The 14,250-nt window shown below is 40.4% G+C and overlaps 1 protein-coding gene across 1 annotated transcript in view; it reads right to left on the bottom strand.

Moving 5' to 3' along the window:
- Positions 1–3,854, bottom strand: part of palm3 (paralemmin 3) — a 71,825-nt gene extending 67,971 nt beyond the window's left edge. The window contains exon 1 of the mRNA XM_038292458.1: positions 3,484–3,854. The gene's annotated coding sequence lies outside the window, so the exon portion shown is untranslated. The remainder of the gene's footprint in view (positions 1–3,483) is intronic.
- Positions 3,855–14,250: the final 10,396 nt, after the last annotated feature.

The following is a 14,250-nucleotide window of genomic DNA, read 5'->3' as shown; positions in this document are numbered from 1 at the left end:
GAAATGGTATTTTAAAACATCGACCCAAACGTTTGTTTCAGCTTGCAGATGCAGAACGTTAAGATACAGACGTCTAACATGGTTTAAGCTGAAACTGGACTTGATTGAGAAATACCCTGAAGGTGCCAAGGAAAATGAGGAAATCTCTTTAATTCAGCCTTGATCATGTCTGAAAAGCAAAGAAGCAGTGGATTTAATCACTACCAGCCACTCTTTTGTCTCTACTGCTTTATCTTTCAGATTTTTAATCTCCCTTAGCCTTGTCAGAGTGTCTTTCTCCTCCTGTTCCTTTCAATGCCATTTGAAATGATAAGACACTTGCTGATTGGTGCTGCTGACAACCACACAGATTGGTCTTGCCCTTTTATCTGCCTTTAAACAACTATCCCACCCATTCAACCCCCCGCTGTGCCCTTTTTTTGTGCATTAGCGATTTTTAAGGACTCAGATCAAAACTTAGACTTTCCATATGATGGCCCCCGTTGATTGGTTAAATAGGCCAACTTTTGAAGAACTGTGGAAGATTGCATGTAAAGTTGTGTTCAATGTATTCTCAGAAGTTGGAATTTATAGTTTATAAATCTTGAGGTTTAAAAATTTGAGGTTCAAAGCTTATTATGACTTATTTGTATGTATTACGGACTGGAGGTTGCAATAATAAACAGTTTATTTGCATTTTTGATTATTTATATTTCTTTGTGCCTTCAAATGATGTTGTTGCTTCAAACTGCTAAAAGCATGTTGTTGCAGGCTTGTATAGGTAGACATACTTGTGATGCAGCAATAAGAGTTTTTGGGGATTATTTTTAACACCTTGTTTTTGTAAAGCTTTAACCTGCCAGGATTAACACTATTCAGCAACTGACGGCAATGTAGATGTTTTTTAGCAGTCACTTATTAATGACATCAGGATTAATGGACATTAACTATAAATTTGATATTTAAACAATCTTTAGCCTTTCACATTAACCATGAAATAATTCGGTAATGAAGCTATCATAAAAACCATTAGTGGTCTTGTGTATTCAACAACATGCTTTTGAAAATGTTAAAGTTCATATTTGAAAACAAGCTAACAGTGACACAAGAATTAGTTTCAGCTTGCAGATGCAATGCAGAGATATACGTACAGAGATTATCCCTGTGGAGGAACATGCTGTAAAAACTTTGAAGGATGAAGCAGAGTTTCTTTGCAAGACCTTCAGTTATCTGTAACCTGTCTAAAGCCTTGCTCCTTTGTCTTACTGAACCTGCAATACATCTCATGTCAGTCTATAAAGTTTTTTCTTAAACATTATGAAAGTTTCTCACCTATCTGTGCTTTTTCTGACTTCAGTTCAAATAGCAAACCTTCAGTCTTCTTCAGTCATTAACAACATCAACACTGATGAGTGTTTTTGTTCATTTAGCCCATTAGCTCTCAAATATGGAGTATTTTTTGACTGAAAAAAAAGAAGAAAACTGATAGTCACTTCTCATGGCTAGACAAGCCAAAGAAAGCAGAAGATTCCCAAATTGATCTGTATTCACACCAATATCAAAATCTCACGGTTTTTCTAACTTGCAGCCGGAACACGATTAGATTAGCTGCGCTATCATCCTATGATGTGAGTCACAGGGAAAACGGAGGGCCCTATTAAACATTTTATGAGAGAGCATAATGATCAGGATGGTAGCCCAGAGGGTGAAAATCAAGCTTTCTTCTAAAACATGCAATAAAAAAAACCTGCTGACCAGTACTACCGGCACGTTTCGGTCCTATGACATTTATCATTGCTCCACATCCTTTACGAGAAAGTTTTCTTTGAAACTTGGGATGTGTGCTTGTAAACAGACCTTCATGAGAGTAATTACCATCACAGGAGCCAAATTAAACCGGAGGTGAGTAACACTTCCTGGATGGCAGGTCTACCTCTGTTCTTCAGTTTGACAGAAAGAGGAGCCACCTCAGCAGCTCCCGCTGTGGATCGCATGCACAGCGGCATGCTTAGCAGCACTGGCTGTATGAAGTCAAATAGATCTGCTATGGCTAGAAGTAATGAGGCAGCTCTGTATTTCACAGGATTTTGTTGACTCGTAGAATTGGAATATGAGCTGTGTGGTTAAACTGACTGGCCTTACTTGAAATCTTAATTTGAACACAGGGTGCTTATTTGAGGCTGTGTTGCAAGATGCAGCTGCAACCACGGCTCCTAAAGCAATAACAACTGAGCAAATATGTCAAACTATTGCTTAATACAATCCATGCATGTTTTTGACTTAATGACTAACAAATGTCACCCTAACTAGAATCAAACTCAGAAAAGAGAAAATAACAGAAGTGGTGAAAATGTAAACAATATTTAAAGTAAATATTTTTCATCTTGCTGTGCCACTCAGTTTCTGAGAAATCCATCACACTGACTTAAGATACTGCTTGTATTCCAGCAGAACAATGCGTGTGCTGTTTCTATTGAGTATTTTCTGTTTAACTCATTCTTTCAGGTAGTCTTTTTTCAACCTCCCCAAAAATTAGCTATACAGACAGGTACTGTACCTTTAATGATGACATCACATAAGTTAGAAGGCAAAAGATCTGTCTGAAACGTACCATTGCTTCTTTTTCCTATTTCTTTCCACATTTTTGCAAACTCATTAAGAATGAAAGGTGATACAGGCATAAACCTAAGTACATTTATTTTCAATAGAGGCCGATTTTCACAGTTAGAGGAGAATATCAAAGCAGGACAGTAAACAGATTTGTTAAAAGTCTGAAAACCATCAATGTCACCTTCACCATCCACAGAATGGCCATGAGGATAATTATTCAGACACATTACTCAATCTTGCAGTTTATGACATCTGCCAAAATAGGTCAACAGTTGCATGCCCTCCCTGCTGTTTAGCACCTCTAGTGATGTCATCAACCCAGAAAAATCCTGTCTGCTATGAGTAAAAAGATTGAATAAATATATATGGTAAAATTCTGTTCTGGAAATCCTAATCTCATAGGCCAGCTGTGTTTTTTTAAAAGGGAGTTATTCCTCTCCACTGTCGCTACAAGCATGCTTAGTGAGAGGGATTGCATTTGAGTCAATGAGGCGATGCAATCAACTGGTTTTCCTTAGGTAGAAAACTTTGAATCCATTTGACGGTATGATCTGGCCAGTTTTTTTTTTTCTGTTTGTTTTTTTTTTTTTATAGAATAGAATAGAATAGAAAATCCCCATATTGTCCCACAATTGGGAAATTGTGGTTTTACAGCAGTAAAAATATTATAGGAAAAATGGCCACGAAAATATGGACCTTAAAAAATTTATAAGATGAAGATAATTGTCAGGTGAGTTTTTATTACCAATAAAGATATAGAACTGTTGTATCTGAGGTCAGCAGCTGCTGGGCTCCAGTTCTGCCTCAGACTCTAAAGGTGTCAGCAGAACACGTACGCCCAACTTTTCACAACAAATTCATGCAAAGACAAAAACAGAGCCAAGCTGCACTCACCTGTTCAAGCGCACTATGTGAAAAAAAATGCAGCAGGTTTAAAAAATGAAATAAAACACAATGAGGATAAATATCCTGCTTCCAGAGTCCCAACACCTGAGAAGGCTCGGCTCTCTTCGCTCCGCTCCGTTCGTCACATTGAAGGCAGCAGGGCGGCAGAAAGCCTCTAACTTTTCCTCAAAGTCCTTCAAAGTTGGCTTCAGCCGCAGCCTCTGGAGAAACGGTGATAATAACCTTGTTCTTTCAGCGTCTTTACAGCCCAGTGTGTTAGTGAGGGTCGGTGAGAGCCGTCCGGTTACCTGACTCCTCTGATTACTGCGAGGCCAGCCCTCCTCCTCCTCACACAACAGTCTGTTTCATGTTTCCTGTTATTCTCCCTCTGAAAACACACACAGGCAGCGCTAATAGGCTGACTGAAACTGATAGGATCAAACTTCTTTAAAAGCGCCGTTTCACAGTGAAATGATCAAACTAAATATTTATTCTCATTAGCATCTTCCAATTTAAAGGAAAAGCAACCTGATTTAGAATCTTTACGGCAATAAAACTGGAAAAAATTTACATTTATCATTTGATCCCTTTTTATTATCCAGGTATAAAATTGATATTTCATGAAAACGAATATTTGTCTTTTTAAAGGTATAATGAGGGGTGATCTTTTTCCGGTGGATCATAAAAGTAATTGGTCGTCCTAGTTGTCAATCAATCCGGTAGCGGTGTCAAAAGTACACACGTTTGTTACTGCAGTAGAAGTATAGATACTGCAGTTTAAAAAGTATCAACTTGACCTCTTTACTCAAGTAAAAGTAAAAAAGCATGTGCTCCAAAAACTACTTAAAGTATAAACGTATAAAGTAACCTTTAATAAAACAGCCAGATGCCACTATATGAATTAATAGCTCAATTTTTCACTATTTCTAAAAATTCTTTGAGACAGGGCCAAGTTGGTGTCTTGTTGGTTTCAGTCTCCGATACCCTCTCTCCTGTGTCCGACTTTTCAGACATTTCAACATCTTTTTCTGAATCCTAAATTGTAGCATGACATAGAAAATTAGGGTTTGCAGTTTGAAGAACACCTGCTTGCTTCTGATGACTTCCATCCAATGAGTGTTTGCATTATGACTCATCCAATTACACTAGTTTTCACTAGATGTGGATGGAGCCAATGATCTGCATTGGATGGAGCACATGACGTGAAATAAATATTTATAAACATTAAACCGAAGCCAAGAGTAACGAGTAACGTTTGTTTTTAAAATGTAAGGAATAAAAAGTACAGATACTTGTGTGAAAATGTAATGAGTAGAAGTCAGAAGTAGGAAGAAAAATAAGTAATGGAGTAAAGTATAGATACCTAAAAAGTGTACTTGAGTGCAGTAACAAAGTATTTGTACTTGGTTACTTGACACCTCTGATCTGGTGATGTGTTTAGTTAAGTCCATCCTACGTGCTAGTCTTTTTTCACCCATCTAGTTTTTGTTTTGGGAGCAGTGTGGTGTAGGCAAAACAGCTAGTTTTTATTTTATTATCAGTTATTTTACTTCCACTTTTGGAAAATCTTTAATACTTTATTCTGAGAGGGATAATCATGGTAAGACTAAATGGCTGAATGGGTACAAAAGCCAAAAAAGGTTGGGAAACACTACCTTATTGAAGCAAACTGAGGCAATTTAATGATACACTATATTGCCAAAAGTATTTGCTCACCTGCCTTGACTCACATATGAGCTTAAGTGACATCCCGTTCCTAATCCATAGGGTTCAATATGACGTCGGTCCACCCTTTGCAGCTAGAACAGCTTCAACTCTTCTGGGAAGGCTGTCCACAAGGTTTAGGAGTGTGTTTATGGGAATTTTTGACCATTCTTCCAGAAGCGCATTTGTGAGGTCGCACACTGATGTTGGACGAGAAGGCCTGGCTCTCAGTCTCCGCTCTAATTCATCCCAAAGGTGTTCTATCGGGTTGAGGTCAGGACTCTGTGCAGGCCAGTCAAGTTCATCCACACCAGACTCTGTCATCCATGTCTTTATGGACCTTGCTTTGTGCACTGGTGCACAGTCATGTTGGAAGAGGAAGGGGCCAGCTCCAAACTGTTCCCACAAAGTTGGGAGCATGGAATTGTCCAAAATGTCTTGGTATGCTGAAGCATTCAGAGTTCCTTTCACTGGAACTAAGGGGCCAAGCCCAGCTCCTGAAAAACAACCCCACACCATAATCCCCCCTCCACCAAACTTTACACTTGGCACAATGCAGTCAGACAAGTACCGTTCTCCTGGCAACCGCCAAACCCAGACCCGTCCATCAGATTGCCAGATGGAGAAGCGCGATTCGTCACTCCAGAGAACGCGTCTCCACTGCTCTAGAGTCCAGTGGCGGCGTGCTTTACACCACCGCATCCGACGCTTTGCATTGCACTTGGTGATGTATGGCTTGGATGCAGCTGCTCGCCCATGGAAACCCATTCCATGAAGCTCTCTGCGCACTGTTCTTGAGCTACATGAAGTTTGGAGGTCTGTAGTGATTGACTCTGCAGAAAGTTGGCGACCTCTTCGCACTATGCGCGTCAGCATCCGCTGACCCCGCTCCGTCAGTTTACGTGGCCTACCACTTCGTGGCTGAGTTGCTGTTGTTCCCAAACACTTCCATTTTCTTATAATACAGCTGACAGTTGACTGTGGAATATTTAGGAGCGAGGAAATTTCACGACTGGATTTGTTGCACAGGTGGCATCCTATCACAGTTCCACGCTGGAATTCACTGAGCTCCTGAGAGCGACCCATTCTTTCACAAATGTTTGTAAAAACAGTCTGCATGCCTAGGTGCTTGAATTTATACACCTGTGGCCATGGAAGTGATTGGAACACCTGATTCCAATAATTTGGATGGGTGAGCAAATACTTTTGGCAATATAGTGTACCTTGGGAAATCTGTGCTGGTACTCTGGGTTTACTGGATAACAAACTGAGTGGAGTTGAACTGGATACTCAATTAATACGCCGCAAAATTTGGTCTGTTTTCTTCTCATATTCCAATTACTTTAATTGTTATTTTTGTGGAGTTTGAAGCACAAATGATGAAAACATAAACAAATTAATATTGGAAATCCTTTAAGTTTCGGGCCCTATTCTATAATATATGAAAGTTTGAATTTTTCAATGGAATTATGGAAATCAAACAACTTTTTCATAATATTTTTTGGAAAATGGTCTGTATGGGCAATACTAGGAAGGTGAAGGTCATTTAAAGGGTTATCAATACGGCTACGCAAAGACACATAAAGTTTACCTTCCATCTTTGGATTACATTAAAATGGGAGCTGAAAACAATGGAATCATATCCAGGGACAATAAAATGAAATCAGAGGTACGATGATGAGGTGTGTATCTGCAATAAAGCTTTACGATTACTTCTGCTATGTGTTCAGCGCCTTTTTTGCTCACTATGTATTTGGATAAGACAAAGTCATAGAGAGACCTGAAGAAAACCTCCAGGTAAAAACTGGATCACCTGAAGATTTTGTTTTTATGATGGCAGTAGGGGCCAGCTTTTTATTTCCCTCATTTAGAAAGTCTGTCCTAGTTTTTAAACTTGAATCATCCTATATTATGTAAAACGTTGAAACCAACTTCTTGTTTTAAGCTATTACTGGAACTGCAGACAGAATGAAAGAGAGATTCAGAAAATGAGTGGACAGTTTTGTCTAGGCCTATGCTGTAATTTCTGCTGTGACACGGAAAACTGAGAGTTTTTTCTGAAGATGTGCTTTTACATCTTGAAATGAGAGATAGCGAGTGCAATGGACCGTCAGTTTATTGTAACAAGGAGTCAGGTCATGATGCAATGGGTTTGTTTTGCATAAACTGCCACTCTCAGTGCGCTGTGTTTTCTTTGCAGTGCAGGGAGAGTAGCAGTTTCCTGATGACTGTTGATAAATGCTATATGAATCTGAACCGAAACCATGCAGATCAAAGAAAGTTGCACAAAGCAACAAAGGTACATGGAGCACATTGACTCAGTATGTTTCAGAAGTCTGGTCGATGTACATGGGGCTCAATCTAAGAACTACTTTAATTTGCTTTCAGCCCCAGTGAGTTGATACAGCAGCACATGACAGTTTTTTTTTTGTTTTTTTAAGTACCGTATGTCGCTACAAGAGATGTACACATATACAGATATTTTCTTTCCCCACTTTTTGCTAAATAGCTCACATCGTACACACTGTACTCCTGATTATTTACATTTTGGCCAAATATTTATATTTAGATTAATTTCTGGACTTTGAATAGGCCATTCCATTCCAGCTCTGCTTTATAACAATTATTGTTTTTTCTGCATTGCCCTGTTGTCAGTACAAACCATCTTCCCTTTATTTCTCACCAGGGTTCATGTCCCTGTGAATAAAAAGCATTTCTTTAGAAAGATCCCGTCTCCATCATCCTCCATCACAATCCAGGTATATCTGGCCATGGTTACTGAGGTCAGCCACAGCTGGATTAATCACTTTATTCCGTAGAAAAAGACAGGAAACATAAGAGCTGCCTTAAGTACAGGAAGTATTGGAGTTGTGCATGGAGCCATGGTGCTTGGACAGTGATGGGACTAACGGCGTTCAAAGTAACGGCGTTACTAACGGCGTTACTTTGTTTCAGTAACGAGTAATCTAACTAATTACTTTGACTGTAACTATAACGCAGTACCATTGCAGACACCCCGTTACTGCGCGTTACTCAGGTCACACAATGAACCTTTTTTCATGATAGGACTCGTGCGCGCCTTGTCATGAGAGAGGGGAGGATGAGAATGGCTGATGTATAGTGAGATTCCGTCTGTCAGTTTGGTAGGTGGGTGTTTCTGCTGGTGGGTGTTAACGTACAGCACACACAGAGAGATGGAGAGTGAGGAGGACTCCAGCAGCAAAACAGCGTTTTCCTGATGGAAATACCGGTGTTACTTCAAGCTGCGTTTCCCCATCACATACAGTTTCCCCTGCATCTCCGCACAGCGCAGGCGGCACGATTCACCGGGCAAGCGACAGGAAACGCGCATTCTTGCTAAAGGCGCGCAACAGCCGCCCTGTGCTCGCGCCACAGGAGAACTATGGAGAGCATGAACGATCAAATGATAGCCTATATGGAGAAAGGGAGAAACCTGGATGGATGGATGGATGGATGGATGGATGGATGGATGGATGGATGGATGGATGGATGGATGGATGGATGGATGGATGGATGGATGGATGGATGGATGGATGGATGGATGGATGGATGGATGGATGGATGGATGGATACTCTGCCTTTTCAACCTACTGTATTTTTTATTTTAAACATTATTTGATGGCCTTTGTGGCAGGGATGGAGATCCATATTTTATGTCACACACAGAGTATACATCTAGATAGATAGATGATAGATAGATGTTGCAGTATCTATAACAACCCAAACACACAGGATTTCAGAATTAGACATCCCCAGTTATTAATTGCATATACTCACCAGATCTGAATGCCCTGTTAAAAAACTTCACATGGCGTTCCCCCCTGTCATTTACGTTGAGTTGCAATAAATGCTAAACTCTCTGCAGGTTCTTGTCTTTGTCGTCCGCTCTGTTCAGCTGGCTTTGGAAACTCACGGCGAGAAGATGGGGGCCGGGTGGTGAGGGTTACGGGGGCGAGAAACGCAAAAGAAACGCAACAAAAGTACTTTTACTAGTAACTAGTTACTTTTATTGTGGAGTAACTCAGTTAGTAACTCAGTTACTTTTTTGGAGAAGTAACTAGTAACTATATGTTGGGTTAATTAATTGTACATAAGTTATTCTACTTTAATCATATTATACTTACACATTTTGTTATCTCTATCTTACTCATATTACAAAGAGTGTTAAAACATTTAGTTTTGTTTGCTGTGTCATTAATGTTTTTTAAGTCTGTGCAGGAGGGATGTTGACTGCGACTGCTGTTAACAGATGTCGTTAAGGGTGTGGAGGAGAATGGAGAACTGTGCAACTAGATAAGGAGAGGGGTTCTCCTTATCCTCTGATGTTGTATGATGTTGTACGAAAATTCTGGTTTCAACTGGGTTCTGTTCCCTCCCCCTTTAGCGGTTGAAACCACATTGTAATCAGGGCGTTTCTTCAATAAAGGGCTTGGAGAGCAGATACTGCTTCAGAGTGGGTTTGAAGTTGTAACTGAATGCAGTTTCTGATCCCCTCTCCTTGCAAGTAAAATATACTAAATTCTCTGTGTCATTCTTTGTGCAGGTTGCTGAATAAGGTGTTTGGTGTTCAAACCTAACATTAATTGGTCCTTCGAGCCGGATTGCAAGATACCCGACGACCCCCAGCAGGTGAGTGAGATCCAGATAAGCCTGCGGCCGCAGCAAAGAGACCCTTTACGGGACTGGTCTCTCCCTTACAAGCTGGGGTCCGACGGTTGAAGCATTTCGAGGACGCAGAGAATTGTGAGTAGTTTTTCTTTTAATAAGGAGTGAGTGAATTATTGGAAGAAAAATATATAAAATATAAAAAATTTATAAAAATATAATAATATAAAAAAAAAGAAAAAAAGATCGAAGTGAAGGGCGTGGGGTCACGAGATTCCCCTTTTGAAGTCCTCTCAGCGTGGGGTCACGAGATTCCCCTTTTGAAGTCCTCTCAGCGTGGGGTCACGAGATTCCCCTTTGCAAACAGTTTAAACCTCGTGAAGGACGGCGGTGTCCTCTATCTTAAATAGTTAAATTCCGCATGGGGTAACGAGGTCCCCCTTTTGTACTAAAACCCTGACAATTCTAGACTCTATCAGGTAAAATAGAAATTTTAAAACAGTTAAAGTCCGCGGGAGGGCAGGCTCCCCTAGTTTGTAAGGGCAGGCTCCCCGAGTTGTAAACTAGTTAAATTCTGCATAGGATAGCGGCGTCCTCTGTGTTTAAAATAAGTAAACAGAAATAAAGTAAAAGTTAACTGCGCAGTGAGTGTGTGTGTGTGTGCGTGTGTAAGGAAATATAGATATCACTAGATATCTGTATTTCATACCAAAAAGACAAGGGTTAAATGGTGAGCTTTTGTGGATGTTTGTAGACAAGAAAACTCCACCTGTAAGGGTTGAAGTGAGTTTTACCACAAAAAGTCGTTGATCACCATCTTGTCTGAAGCCCCAGTGTTTAGAACACGACAGGTGTTGAAAACCCACTGGGCCCAAATTTAGTTCAAAATGGGAAAGGGGCAAAGTAAAGAAAAACAGAAGTTATTGGAGGAACTCCAGTGTAAAGACTGGAAAGCAGTTGAAAATGATGACCCATGGGCGGTAGAGCCGTTGTGTTACTGGATAAAAAACTACGGTTTTAATGGTAAATTGAGCACCACAAACATAAAGGAATTGCAGCAAAAAATAAAAACAAAAAGCAAAAATAAAGACACTTTGATGGCAAAAGAAGGTTACATGCAAACCATGGTCTGGATGAAATTAGCAGGACAGAGAGAAGAGGGAGAGCGTGGAGTTAAGAGAGGGAGAGAGGAGAGACAAAGAAAAACAGTAGAAGGAATTCCCTCTCCAAAGCAAGATGTGGAAGAATGTATAATTCAAAAATGGGTAAATCGTCACCACATAGAGATGAGTGGTGGAACACTTCAAAATTATATAAATCACGCCCTGCATGCAGAGAAAGTCATAAAAAGTAAAAAGAATAAAAGTAAAGAATCCACTGTGTTTTATCAGGAGGAGGAGGCCACTGTGTTTTATCAGCAGTCCAGAGGTAGAGGGCGAGGCAGAGGCCGTGGAAGGGGAAGAGGCTTTGGATCACGCTCAACTGATAATTCCAGAGTGTGTTGGTCATGTGGAAAAGAAGGCCACATGGCTAGGCACTGTCGAAGCAACCCACAAAATTCAGGGAGCTCAGCATGACTAGATGAGCAGCCATTTTCTATTAGAGAGAAAGAGGATGAAAATATGGATGTCTTAAACCTAGAAGATTTGTTTTTTGAAGAAAAATATAGACCTGAAATAGTCCTCATGGTCCAGGGCACTCCTGTGAAGTTTTTGTGCGATACAGGAGCATGCAGAACCACAATAAAAGAACCCATACGCCACGCACCTCTAAGTTCAACTTATGTTTTCTACACAGATGTATGGAATGTACTGCTTATCATGGGTAAATCATTTGTCATTGGTTAAGACCAGTGAAGCACAGTGGAGAGACACAGGCCTGCGTTTAGAAGCTGCAGAAAACGCATCTGATTTCTATGTATGTCCGCACCACACTGCAAAAAATCTGAATCTAGATGAGTCATTTTTTCTTGAAGTGGGTGCATTTGTTCTTGAATTGAGGAGATGTGGGAGACATTTTGCCGATGGAACAGATCAATTTACACTTAAAATAAGAAAACACAATTGCATTGTCTTATTTCAAGTGCATATTGTCTAATTGTCTTGTTTTGAGAGTGGGGTTGCTCATTCCATTGGCGATCTGTCTCATTTACCTGCTCAGGTTAGGGGTGAATGCGCTTAATTTAAGAAATTTTAACTTATTTCTTGATCGTTTTTGCAGTGCACACAAACCAGGCTGGTTTTATAGCCCTAACACAGAACTATGGAAACAGCTTTATGAAATTCTGTTTAATGTAAAGCCCCAGGTTCAAGATTTAGCATGTGTTATAATAACTCAGCATTCTTTGCTATCACAATTTGATTAAAATGATTTCAATATTCATATTCTTATTCTTTAGTTTGATATTTATATATATATATATATATATATATATATATATATATATATATATATATATATATATATATATATATATATATATATATATATCTGTAACTTGAGCATGTAGCAAAAGCAATTTCCCTCTGGAATTATTCTGATTCTGATTAAAACCAGCAGCTATTTTGATCCATGAAATCATCATATCTCAAACAGGGGGGAGTTATGATGAATATAGTATAGTAACACACAGGTGTTTAACTACTATTGCTTTTAAAATTTTTGCATGTCTGCATGTCTCACATTTTGTATACAATTCACAAGGAAATCAGATAACTAAGTGAGGACAGGTGCCAAGAGGTACAGCTCCAGTTGAAATAATTAGCATGGACTACATTTGAGCTGACCCCAAGTGGACATTACAAGTACTGCTTAGTCCTAGTGAACAATTTTTCTAAATGGGTAGAACTGTTTCCTACAAAACATCCAGATGCACTAACAGTCGCAAAAGCATTATGCAAAGATATAATTCCCCGTTATGGGATTCCAGAGAAAATTTATAGTGATAATGGCACACATTTTGTAAATCAGATAATAACCAAAATAGGACAAGCCTTTCACATAGACTTGAAAAACCACTGTGCTTACCATCCACAAAGCGCAGGCCTTGTGGAAAGAACGAACGGATTCGTTAAAAACCGACTTAGGAAATGTATGGAAGAAACGGGAAGATCATGGACTCAATGTTTGGATTTAGTTAAACTACACATAAATATTACAAGTACGACCGGGTTGACCCCTTATGAAACAATATTTGGCAGACCATATAGACTTCCCTATTTTAATAATAGCTGGGAAACAGATGATGAAAGTACTCTAGCAGACTACATGAGAAAGATGCTGGAGCAACAAAAGCAACAGCTGAACCAAACTGACAGTGTCCCACCCTCTGTGTCTCCACAGGAAAACCAATTAGTTGAACCAGGTGATTGGGTCCTCATAAAGAGCATAAAGAGGAAACATTGGTATTCACCTAAGTGGGAAGGACCCTATCAGGTTTTGTTGACCACTCCAACTGCATTAAAAATAGCTGAAAGAAGCACATGGATCCACTTGTCACACTGCAAGAAAGTGATAGATAGATCAGATGAGTAATGTGTAAAATCACTTTCTTAATTATTCTGTGGAACCTTACCGTACTGCTTAGCACTCTAGTAATTCTACTGTGGTACCTGTTATAGAATACGCATTTGGTCTCCTTCACCGACCTTCAGAGGAAGTCCATCGTACAAAGGGGGTTGTATTTTTTAGCATACAACCATCTCAAACTGGTGAAGGTTCAACAACTCTGCCGAGAGGTCATAGGAAGTAGACCACTGTGTAAAAGATTACCCATAGGAAACTTTTTGAAGTTTGAACCTAGATGATGTTGCAACTTTTCATATTAGTTTTGTTTTTAGCTCTCACTCAGGGCAAGGATTCTTGTTGCCCCCATGAGCCAGCTATTTGTAAAAGGGACGTCTATCTCTGCTATAACTCTACTAGAGTATCAGTGTAGTGACTATTCCTTTTCAAACATTCTCGCAAAGATTTAAAATTGACCCGGGAGATTGGCTCGTACTCGTACTCGTACTCGTCGTCTCCCGCTTTATCCGGAACCGGGTCGCGGGGGCAGCAGGCTAAGCAGAGACTCCCAGACTTCCCTCTCCGCAGACACCTCCTCCAGCTCTGTTGGGGGAAGCCCTAGGCGCTCCCAGGCCAGCCGAGAGACATAGTCTCTCCAGCGTGTCCTGGGTCGTCCCCTGGGCCTCCTCCCGGTGGGACATGCCTGGAACACCTCCCGAGGGAGGCGTCCAGGGGGCATCCGAAGAAGATGTCCGAGCCACCTCAACTGACTCCTCTCGATGTGGAGGAGAACCGGCTCCACACTGAGCCTCTCCCGAATGACCGAGCTCCTCACCCTATCTCTAAGGGAGAGCCCAGCCACCCTGCGGAGAAAGCTCATTTCAGCCGCTTGTATCCGGGATCTCGTTCTTTCGGTCATGATCCAAATTTCATGACCATAGG

Source organism: Cyprinodon tularosa, unplaced genomic scaffold, assembly GCF_016077235.1.
Source record: "Cyprinodon tularosa strain WSP-4 unplaced genomic scaffold, ASM1607723v1 ctg312, whole genome shotgun sequence".
In the NCBI taxonomy this organism is placed as follows: Eukaryota; Metazoa; Chordata; class Actinopteri; order Cyprinodontiformes; family Cyprinodontidae; genus Cyprinodon; species Cyprinodon tularosa.
The sequence above is the reverse complement of the archived record's forward strand: the minus strand, read 5'-3'. Positions and strand labels throughout refer to the sequence as shown.